This window comes from Arachis hypogaea, chromosome 13 (assembly GCF_003086295.3).
Source record: "Arachis hypogaea cultivar Tifrunner chromosome 13, arahy.Tifrunner.gnm2.J5K5, whole genome shotgun sequence".
NCBI classification, from domain to species: Eukaryota; Viridiplantae; Streptophyta; class Magnoliopsida; order Fabales; family Fabaceae; genus Arachis; species Arachis hypogaea.
Window position 1 is genome coordinate 91,474,295 of NC_092048.1, and position 10,204 is coordinate 91,484,498.

The 10,204-nt window shown below is 38.9% G+C and overlaps 1 non-coding gene across 1 annotated transcript; it reads left to right on the top strand.

Annotated features, from left to right (window-relative positions):
• The first annotated feature begins 1,467 nt into the window (after positions 1–1,467).
• On the top strand, positions 1,468–1,571 carry LOC112739397 (small nucleolar RNA R71). Its single transcript, XR_003170335.1, has one exon. It is a non-coding gene; the product is annotated as a small nucleolar RNA R71 (small nucleolar RNA).
• The last annotated feature ends 8,633 nt before the right edge of the window (positions 1,572–10,204 follow it).

Consider the following 10,204-nt stretch of genomic DNA (forward strand, 5'->3'; position numbering starts at 1 on the left):
TCATTCACTTGAAGGACTAACTCTATCACAGCTCTTGCTGTGGTTAGGAAGGGTCTTCCAAGGATGATGGATTCATCTTCATCTTTTCCAGTTTCTAGGATTATGAAGTCAGCAGGGATGTAATAGCCTTCAACCTTCACTAAGACATCCTCTACAAGTCCATAAGCCTGTTTTCTTGAATTGTCTGCCATCTCTAGTGAGATTCTTGCAGCTTACACCTCAAAGATCCCTAGTTTCTCCATTACAGAGAGGGGCATGAGGTTTATACTTGACCCAAGGTCACACAGAGCCTTTTTAAATGTCATGGTGCCTATGGTACAAGGTATTAAGAACTTTTCAGGATCCTGTTTCTTCTGAGGTAATTTCAGTTGAACCAGATCATTCAGTTTATTGATGAGCAATGGGGGTCCATCCTCCCAAGTCTCATTACCAATTAACTTGGCATTCAGCTTCATGATTGCTCCTAGATACTGAGCAACTTGCTCTTCAACAATGTCTTCATCCTCTTTAGAGGAAGAATACTCATCAGAGCTCATGAATGGCAACAGTAAGTTCAGTGGAATCTCTATGGTCTCTATATGAGCCTCAGATTCCTTTGGTTCCTCATTAAGGAACTCCTTGGAGGCCAGTGAATGTCCATTGATGTCTTCCTCATTGGAAATCACTGCCTTTTCTTCCTCTCCAGGTTCGGCCATGTTGGTTATAGTTATGACCTTGCACTCTCTTTTTGGATTCTCTTTTGTATTGCTTGGGAGAGTACTAGGAGGGAGTTCAGTAACTCTTTTACTCAGCTGACTCACTTGTGCCTCCAAATTTCTAATGGAGGACCTTGCTTCAGTCATGAAACTGAGAGTGGTCTTAGATAGATCAGAGACTACAGTTGCTAAGTCAGAGTGGCTCTGCTTAGAATTCTCTGTCTGTTGCTGAGAAGATAATGGAAATGGTGTGCTGTTGCCAAACCTGTTTCTTTCACCATTAATATTATTGAAGCCTTGATTAGGCTTTTGTTGATCCTTCCATGAGAGATTAGGATGATTCCTCCATGAAGGATTATAGGTGTTTCCATAGGATTCTCCCATGTAATTCACCTCTTTCATTGCAGGATTCTTAGGGTCATAGGCTTCTTCTTCAGAGGAAGCTTCCTTAGTACTGCCTGATGCAGCTTCCATTCCAGACAGACTCTGAGAAATCATATTGACTTGCTGAGTCAATATTTTGTTCTGAGCCAATATTGCATTCAGAGTATCAATCTCAAGAAATCCTTTCTTCTGAGTTGTCCCATTATTCACAGGATTCCTTTCAGAAGTGTACATGAACTGGTTATTTGCAACCATTTCAATGAGTTCCTGGGCTTCTGTAAGCGTCTTCTTCAGATGAAGAGATCCTCCAGCAGAGTGGTCCAATGACACCTTAGACAATTCAAACAGACCATCATAAAATATACATATGATGCTCCAATCTGAAAACATGTCAGAAGGACACCTTCTGATCAATTGCTTGTATCTTTCCCAAGCTTTATAGATGGATTCACCTTCCTTCTGTCTGAAGGTTTAGACTTCCACTCTAAGCTTGCTCAACTTCTGAGGTAGAAAAAATTTGGCCAAGAAAGTATTGACCAACTTTTTCCAAGAGTTCAGGCTATCTTTAGGTTGTGAGTCCAACCATGTCCTAGCTCTGTCTCTTACAGCAAAGGGGAAAAGCATAAGTCTGTAGACCTCAGGATTAACCCCATTGGTCTTAACAGTGTCACAGATTTGCAAGAATTCAGCTAAAAACTAATGAGGATCTTCCAATGGAAGTCCATGAAACTTGCAATTCTTCTGCATTAGAGAAACTAATTGAGGCTTAAGCTCAAAGTTGTTTGCTCCAATTGTAGGAATTGAGATGCTCCTTCCACAGAAGTCAGAAGAGGGTACAATAAAGTCACCAAGCATCTTCCTTGCATCTCCACCATTGTTGTTGGGTTCGGTCATCTCTTCTTCTTTTTCGAAAAATTCTGTCAGATCCTCTCCAGAGTGTTGTGCTTTAGCTTTTCTTAGCTTCCTCTTTAGAGTCCTTTCAGGTTCCGGATCAGCTTCAACAAGAATGTTCTTATCCTTGCTCCTGCTCATATGAAAAAGAAGAGAACAGAAAAGAATAGGAATCCTCTATGTCACAGTATAGAGATTCCTTTATGTGAGTAGAAGAATAGAAGAGTAGAATGAAGAAGAGAGAAGTTGAAGAATTAGAACACACAGAGAGAGAGAGGGTTCGAATTATAAGAAGAAGAGAAGTGTTAGTAAATAAATAAATAAATAGAAAGAGATGGAAGAGAATTCGAATTTTAAATTAAAATAAAAGGAAAGTATTTTTGTTTTTATTTTAGTTATAGTTATAATTCGAAAATCATAAAAAGGAATAAAATAAAATTAAAATTTAAAACAATTAGTTAATTAAAAAGAATTTTGAAAAAGGGGTTAGTTATTTTCAAAAATTGGAGAGAGAGAAGTAGTTAGGTAGTTTTAAAAAAGATATGATTGAAATAGAAAACTTTTAAATTCAAACAAAAAGTCAAGTAGTTAATTGAAAAAGATTTGAAAATTAATTTTGAAAAGATAAGAAGTTAGAAAAAGATTTTGAAATTAAATTTTGAAAAAGATATGATTGAAAATCATTTTGAAGAATATTTGAAAAGGAAATTGAAAATATTTGATTTTTGAAATTAAAGTTGATTACTTGACTAACAAGAAACTAAAAGATATGATTCTAGAATTTAAAGATTGAACCTTTCTTAATAGGCATGTAACAACTTGAAATTTTTGACTCAAAATATTAAATGTTAGTAATAAATTCGAAAATATGAAATAAAAAGTAAGAAAAAGATTTTGAAAATCAATTTTTAAAATTGTGATCTCTAACAATGGCGCCAAAAACTTGGTACGCACAATCTGAATTTCAACTCTTTTTCACAACTCTGCACAACTATCAGCAAGTGTACTGGGTCGTCCTAGTAATATCTTACGTGAGTAAGGGACGATCCCACGGAGATTGTCAGCTTGAAGCAAGCTATGGTCATCCTTGTAAATCTCAGTCAGGCAGATTCAAATGGTTATGAGGTTTTGGTGGGAATTTCAAATAAGCGTCTGGAGATGCTTTGATGCTTTTGAACGTCTGCTTTCCTACTACCTTCTTCCAATCATGCGTTACCTCCTTCCATGGCAAGCTGTATGATCCTCTCGGATGAAAACAAATCCATATGCGCTGTCACCGCACGGCTAATCATTTGTCGGTTCCCGCTAGCATCGGAATAGGACCATTGTCCTTTTGCACACTGTCACTTGTGCCCCACATTCACAGGTTTGAAGCTCGTCACAGTCATCCCTTTCCAGATCCTACTCGGAATACCACAGACAAGGTTTAGACTTTTCGGATCTTAGGAATGCTGCCAATGGTTCTAGCCTATACCACGAGGACTCTGATCTCACAGAATGGAATGCTCTGTTGTCAGGAGAGGCAACCATGTGTCGTGAACCAGGAGGCCAAGAGATAAACACTCAAGCTATTGCAGATAGAACGAAAGTGGTTGTCAGGCACGCGTTCATAAGTGAGAATGATGACGAGTGTCACGGATCATCACATTCATCAGGTTGAAGTGCGAGTGAATATCTTAGAGAAGAAGTAGGCATGAATTGAATAGAAAAATAATAGTACTTGTATTAATTCATGAAGAGGAGCAGAGCTCCACACCTTAATCTCTGGGGTGTAGAAACTCCACCGTTGAAAATACATAACTGAAAAAGGTCTAGGCATGGCTGTGAGGCCAGCCTCTCCAAATGTTAAATATGGCTAAAAGCTCAACAAAATATGGTCAAAAGACATAAAATAAATCTCTGAAAGTTATTTTTATACTAAACTAGTAACCTAGGGTTACAGAAAATGAGTAACTAAGTGCAGATAGTGCAGAAATCTACTTCCGGGGCCCACTTGGTGTGTGCTTGGGCTGGGCATTGAAGCTTTTTCATGCTTAGGCTTTTCTTGGAGTTAAACGCCAGCTTTGGTGCCAGTTTGGGCATTTAACTCCAATTCTGGTGCCAGTTTGAGCGTTTTACGCCAAGATGTTTTAGGCTATCTTTGAATGCCAGTTTGGGCCATCAAATCTCGGGCAAAGTATGAACTATTATATATTTATGGAATGCCCAGGATGTCAACTTTCCAACGCAATTCAGATCGTGCCAATTGGGCTTCTGTAACTCCAGAAAATCCACTTCGAGTGTAGGGAGGTCAGAATCCAACAGCATCTGTAGTCATTTTTCAGCCTCTGAATCAGATTTTTGCTCAGGTTCCTCTATTTCAGCAAGAAAATACCTGAAATCACAGAAATACACAAACTCATAGTAAAGTCCAGAAATATGATTTTTGAATAAAAAATAATAGAAATATAATAAAAAGTAATTAAATCATACTAAAAACTATGTAAAACAATGCCAAAAAGGGTATAAATTATCTGCTCATCAGCAATCATGAGTGATAAAATCCCAATACCTTGGTGATTCAATCTCTCTAATCTTTGAGCAATTGCCAATTCCTTGGTCTAATTGCTCATGAAAAGAGATGAAGTTTGGTCCCTGATTATACCTCACACATTCCTAGATCCAAATAGTGGGTGGATTAAATGTCACAATATCCAACCCAAAACCCAAATCTATTCAAGTGTGAGAAGGAATTTCAAGCATGATTCTATGATTCCTTTTCCAAGGATCACATAGAATCCAAGTACGTTCAATCTCTTTTCCAAGATAATCGGATGATTGAATGAAGAACAAAATTCTTTCTAGTAAATCAAAGAGAGATGAAGAGAAGAAGAAAGTAAAATTACTATTGATCCATCAAATTACAATAGAGCTCCTTCCCCCCAATGAAGTGGGGGTTTAGTGGATCATAGCTCTTCTATAAAGAAATTGCATAATTGAAAGTGAAGAGAAGTTAAAATTAACTAACTAAGTACAAGCAAAGAAAGTGCAAAAGTGAAGTGTGTAATCCCTACTAGGGAGTCCCCCCTTTTAAGTTCAAAACTTTCCCTATTTATACTAATGCCTTGGATTCTCGAGTCTTCATCTCATACTTTTGGATTGGGCTTTTGAACTCAAGTTGGAAGCATGAATTGGGCGGTGGATCCTGACGCTTTCTATTGAGCGTGACAATTGAGCCCTGGGCAGTTTCTTATCGTTATGCGTGCGAGTCGCCCACGCATACGCGTGACCCTAGTCGCTGACGCTCAACCAAGAGCATGAACGTGAGCACTGACACGAGCGTGAGGGCATCTCCCGGAAAATGCTGCGCTGCCATAAGATCGCACATGCGAGCACAGGCCAATCTTCCTTGTCACGCATATGTGTTGCCCACGCGTACGCGTGACCCTTAGTCGAGGATGCTCAGCAACGAGCGTGAGTGAGAGCGTGCAAGGAGCGTTGGGCATTTTTCCCTTGTCACGTGTACGCGTCGCCCACGGTACGCATGACCCTTGTCGAAGGCACTCTCCAACGAGTGTGCAGGCGAGCGTTGAAGCGAGCATAGGCACTTTGGTGCTCATGTGAGGGGAGTGTTTGTGGAGGGAGTGCCAGGCCTTGGTGCTAATGTGAGGGGAGTGTTTGTGGAAGGAGTGTCAGGCCTTGGTGCTGGCGCTCTTGAGTGAGCATTGGTATGAGCACTGGGCCGAGCGTTGGGCCTTCTTGATGCATGATGCTCTTGGGCAAGCGCTGGGGTGAGCGCTGGGGTGAGCGTGAATTCCTAGGCTGGTGCTTGCTTGTGCAAGCTTGTGTGCTAGTGTCCTCAAGGGCCCCATTCCTCCTATCTCTGCTTCCCCCGCATTTAACGAAATAAATTGCATCAAAGTTTTGATATTTTATGATTGAACTCAAGATTTTCTATCCTATCCAAATGCAATGAAGTCACTTAATCAAACCATCTCTTAAACACCACTTCTTGCATTATATAATTCTTATAATTTCATGAATTAACCACAATTTCCATTCATCTTTGATGCACCAATTCATGTATGCCATTGCTTGTTTATTAACTATATTTGCATGAAAACAACTAAAAACTATTAAAAATTATAAGTAAAACCACCAACGATGCATATGCATCACAACACCAAACTTAAACCTTGCTTGTCTCAAAGCAATAAAAGAACTATGCATAAAGGTTTCTTTTAATTGGAATAGGTTGAAGAATTTCTTATGATGCCTTGGTGAGTGAAGTGATTAGGTGATAATGGGGTGAACTCCAATTTGTATGCTTGTGCAAGGATTCCAGTGCTTATTAGTCCTTACATTTTGGATGTCTTAGATCTTAGGACCTTCAATCAAATGATATTATGGAAGCCTCTTTATAGATTGTCACCTTGAAGCAGCACTTATTTTCTTACATTTTTCTTTTCTTTTTATATCTTAGCCTCGACTCTAAGTGTCATGTCTCAAAGCGGCTCTTAAGATAATAAGCTTTCAATCAGTATTCCCAAACCAGTTGGTTTAAGATACTAGGTGTTGAAGCACCCCTTAGGATTTACTTGCTCAAGCCTCTCTATCTTTGACACAAGTCTACCATAAGCATTGATGCTCAGAGCCTTGGGCTTGTTTTTTATTTTTCTTTTCTTTTTCTTTATGCATTTTTTTTCTTTTTCTGCTGCTTCTTAGATATTAAGATTTTTGAGAAGTTCCTCAATACTTTTTTGAACTTCATTCTATGTCTATGAGATCCCATACAAGTTTTCACAAACATGAGATCTCAATACACAATCACACAATCAGAACCCCCACTTCTCTTAATCTTTTGCTTGCCTTAAAATTTTAAAATTCTTCTATCTTTTCTTTTAAAGAAATATTCTCTGTTGCATTCTTAGAGATATTGGGTGCAAGCAAATTTTCAAGAGTATGGTACTATGAGATGTCATGCATCATGGTTATTAAGCTAAAAGAAAACTAAACTAAACCAAACAGGGGCACAATAGCACTTTCAATTACAGTAAATTGAACACAAGACAATCACTTAACAATACAACGTCTTGGTGTCCACTTGCTTCACTCCTTATCATTATCATTCTTGGTCTTTGTATCCTTCTTTGCCTCTTTGGGTGATGATGCATAGTTTCTCAAAGGAATGAAGTGACTGCCTATAATAAACTTTGAAAGTTGCTTGTCTCCAAGCACTTAAAAAAAATTTAGTTATCATGCATGTATGCTTGTGAAATTTTTTTGTCTTAACTTTGGTGTGTGAATACCAAACTTAGTTTTTTGCTCATCCTTCTATGCAAAATCAGAGTACATAATTCAACTTTTTATGCATGCATAAGATTACATATGGGATTCTTTCTCACTTTTGATCTCAATGTCAAGAGGGATTCTGTTGGTTGTCACATATGGGGGTTTTGGTTGCGGTTCTTCCTTGATTCCCATGACTCCTTGAGCTTGTTGCACTACTTCTACTTCCTTCCTTTCCTTCAATCTTGGGCTTAGGAGTTTTGGAGGTGACTCATTGGGTGCCTCTTTCAAGTTTGGGTCTCTGTAGTCAACCTTCATACACTCATTCTCTTGAGTAGAATCATGCATGGTCTTGAAGACATGGAATACTAGTTGTTCATCATGCACTCTTAGCAGCAACTCTCCCTTTTCAACATCTATCAATGCTCTACCCATGGCTAAGAAAGGCCTTCCCAAAATGATGGAGTTGTTGTGATCTTCCTCTATGTCAAGGATGACAAAGTCAGTTGAGAGGAAGAATTTTCCCACGTTCACCAGGACATTCTCTACAACCCCACATGCTTTCTTCATGGATCTATCCGCTAATTAGAGAGCTATTTGTGTGGGTTTCAACTCATTAATTTGGAGCTTTTTCATCAAAGATAGAGGCATAAGGTTTAAACTTGCACCATGGTCACAAAAAGGCTTTCTCAAATGTCATATTGCCTATGGTGTAGGGGATATGGAAGCTTCCTAGGTCTTGCTTCTTCATTGGTAGGTTCCTTTGAATAAAAGCACTACACACCTCAGTCATCACAAGCGTTTGTCCTTCCTTCAAGGATTTTTTCTTCAACAATAATTCTTTCATGAATTTGGCATGTATGGGCATTTGTTCAAGTGCTTCTATAAAAGGAATATTGATATGGAGTGTCTTGAATATCTCTAGGAACCTGGGGTATTGCTTCTCCTTAACCCCTCCTTTGAGCTTCTGAGAGTATGCGGCTTTTGGCACATATGGCTTCAGAGCCTTCGTCATTGAATCATCTACTTGTATAGAGGCTTTTTGTCCTTACTTTTGCTTCTCTACTTCTTCTTTTGAGCCTTCTTTGTCGTGGTCCTCTTGAGGTGTGGCTTCCTTCTCCACAATCTTCCCACTTCTCAATGTGATTGCCTTGTACTCTTCCTATTTGATGGCTTTTCCATCTTCCCGTGGGTTGATTATAGTGTCATTGGGGAATGTTGGTAGGCATGGGTGCTTGCTTGGATAGGTATCCAACTTCTACTCCAAGTTTCTTAATTGAGGCTCCTTGATTTTGCATGTTGGATCTTATTTCATCTTGAAAATCCTTCATCTCCCTTGCGTGTTGGATCTTTGAAGTTTCTGAATCTTCTGCTATCTTTGCAAGTAAGGTCTCTATCCTTGCAAGTATATCATTATCAAAAGATGATTGTAGAGCTGGTGATAGTGGGTTGGAATTTGTTGGGGGTTGGAAATGGCTATTTTGTGAGTGTTGATGGGATTCGAAGGGGGCATTGTGTATGTTTTGGTATTGCTTCTGATTGGAGAGCTGGTGGTTATAGTTGTTGGAATGGTTGGTGTTTTGTGTTCAATGGTCTGGGTTTTGATTTTGTTGCCCTCTCCACCCAAAATTTGGGTAGTTTCTCCATCTAGGATTGTAAGTTTTTGCACAATTGCCTACAAAATTAGCTTGCTCCCATGTTGATTGTTCCACCTTATAATTGCCTCCAAAGTGAGCTTCTTCTTGCATGTTGTAGGATGGTACTTGGGTGTTGATGGCTGACACTTGTGCTTTTTCCATGTGCTTAGCAATAGTTTCTAATTGTTGTGTGATCAGCTTATTTTGTGATAATATAGCATCTACACCTTTAAGTTCCATTACTCCCTATTTTGGATTAGAGCTTCTCTTTGAAGTATAGTTATACTGATTGTTGGCCACAGTCTCAATGAGTTCTATGGCTTCTTTGGGAGTCTTTTTTGTGTTGAGGGAGCCTCCTAAGGAGTGATCTAATGCTTTCTTTGCTTCTTGACAGAGGCCTCCATAAAAGATATGAAGCTGGACCCATTCATTGAACATGTCAGGGGGAATCTCCTTGTTAATTCCTTGTACCTCTTCCAAACCTCATAAAGTGTCTCTGCATCTATTTGCTTGAATGTCTGCACCTCTATTCTCAGCTTGATGATCCATTGAGGAGGGTAAAATTTGGTAAAAAACTTATTGACCACATCATCCCAAGTAGTAAGGCTCTTCTTGGGGAAAGATTCTAACCATTTAGATGCTTTATCCCTTATGGAGAAAGGGAATAGAAACAGTCTATATGTGTCTTGAGGAACCCTGTTTGTCTTCACTATATCACATATCCTCAAGAAGGTCGTCAAGTGCTGGTTAGGGTCCTCTTGAACACCTCCTCTAAATTGGCAATTATTTTGAACAAGGGTGATCAATTGAGGCTTTAACTCGAAATCGTTTACATGCACACCAGGTGTAAGAATACTACTCCCACAATTTCTAGGATTGGGATTGATGAAGGAGCCTAACACCCATCTAACAGGTGGGGTATGATTGTCAGCACCCTCTCTATGATGATTATGCATTTCATCCTCCATGGTTTGATCTAGATCCTCTTATTCTCTAACTATCCTTTTGCCTCTTGCTGTTGCTTCTCTTCTCAATCTTAGAAATGTTCTCTCTGGTTCAGAATCAAAAGAGGTCGATTCCCCTCTTCTACCACCTGGGATACACAAATTAAGCAAAAATTTAAGTGAAAGTAATTACCCTCTCAAGAAGAGGGGGATTATAATTGGATGATGCAAAGCATCAAACAGTTAGTGGGCTTAAAACAAAGATGAAAATATGTAAAATGAAAAATTGAATAACAATGACTGCAAGGGAGAATACACAAACTAAAATCAATCTAATTAACAAAATAAAAGAAAAGTGTTTAATCTAGGTATCCTCTGACTTAGT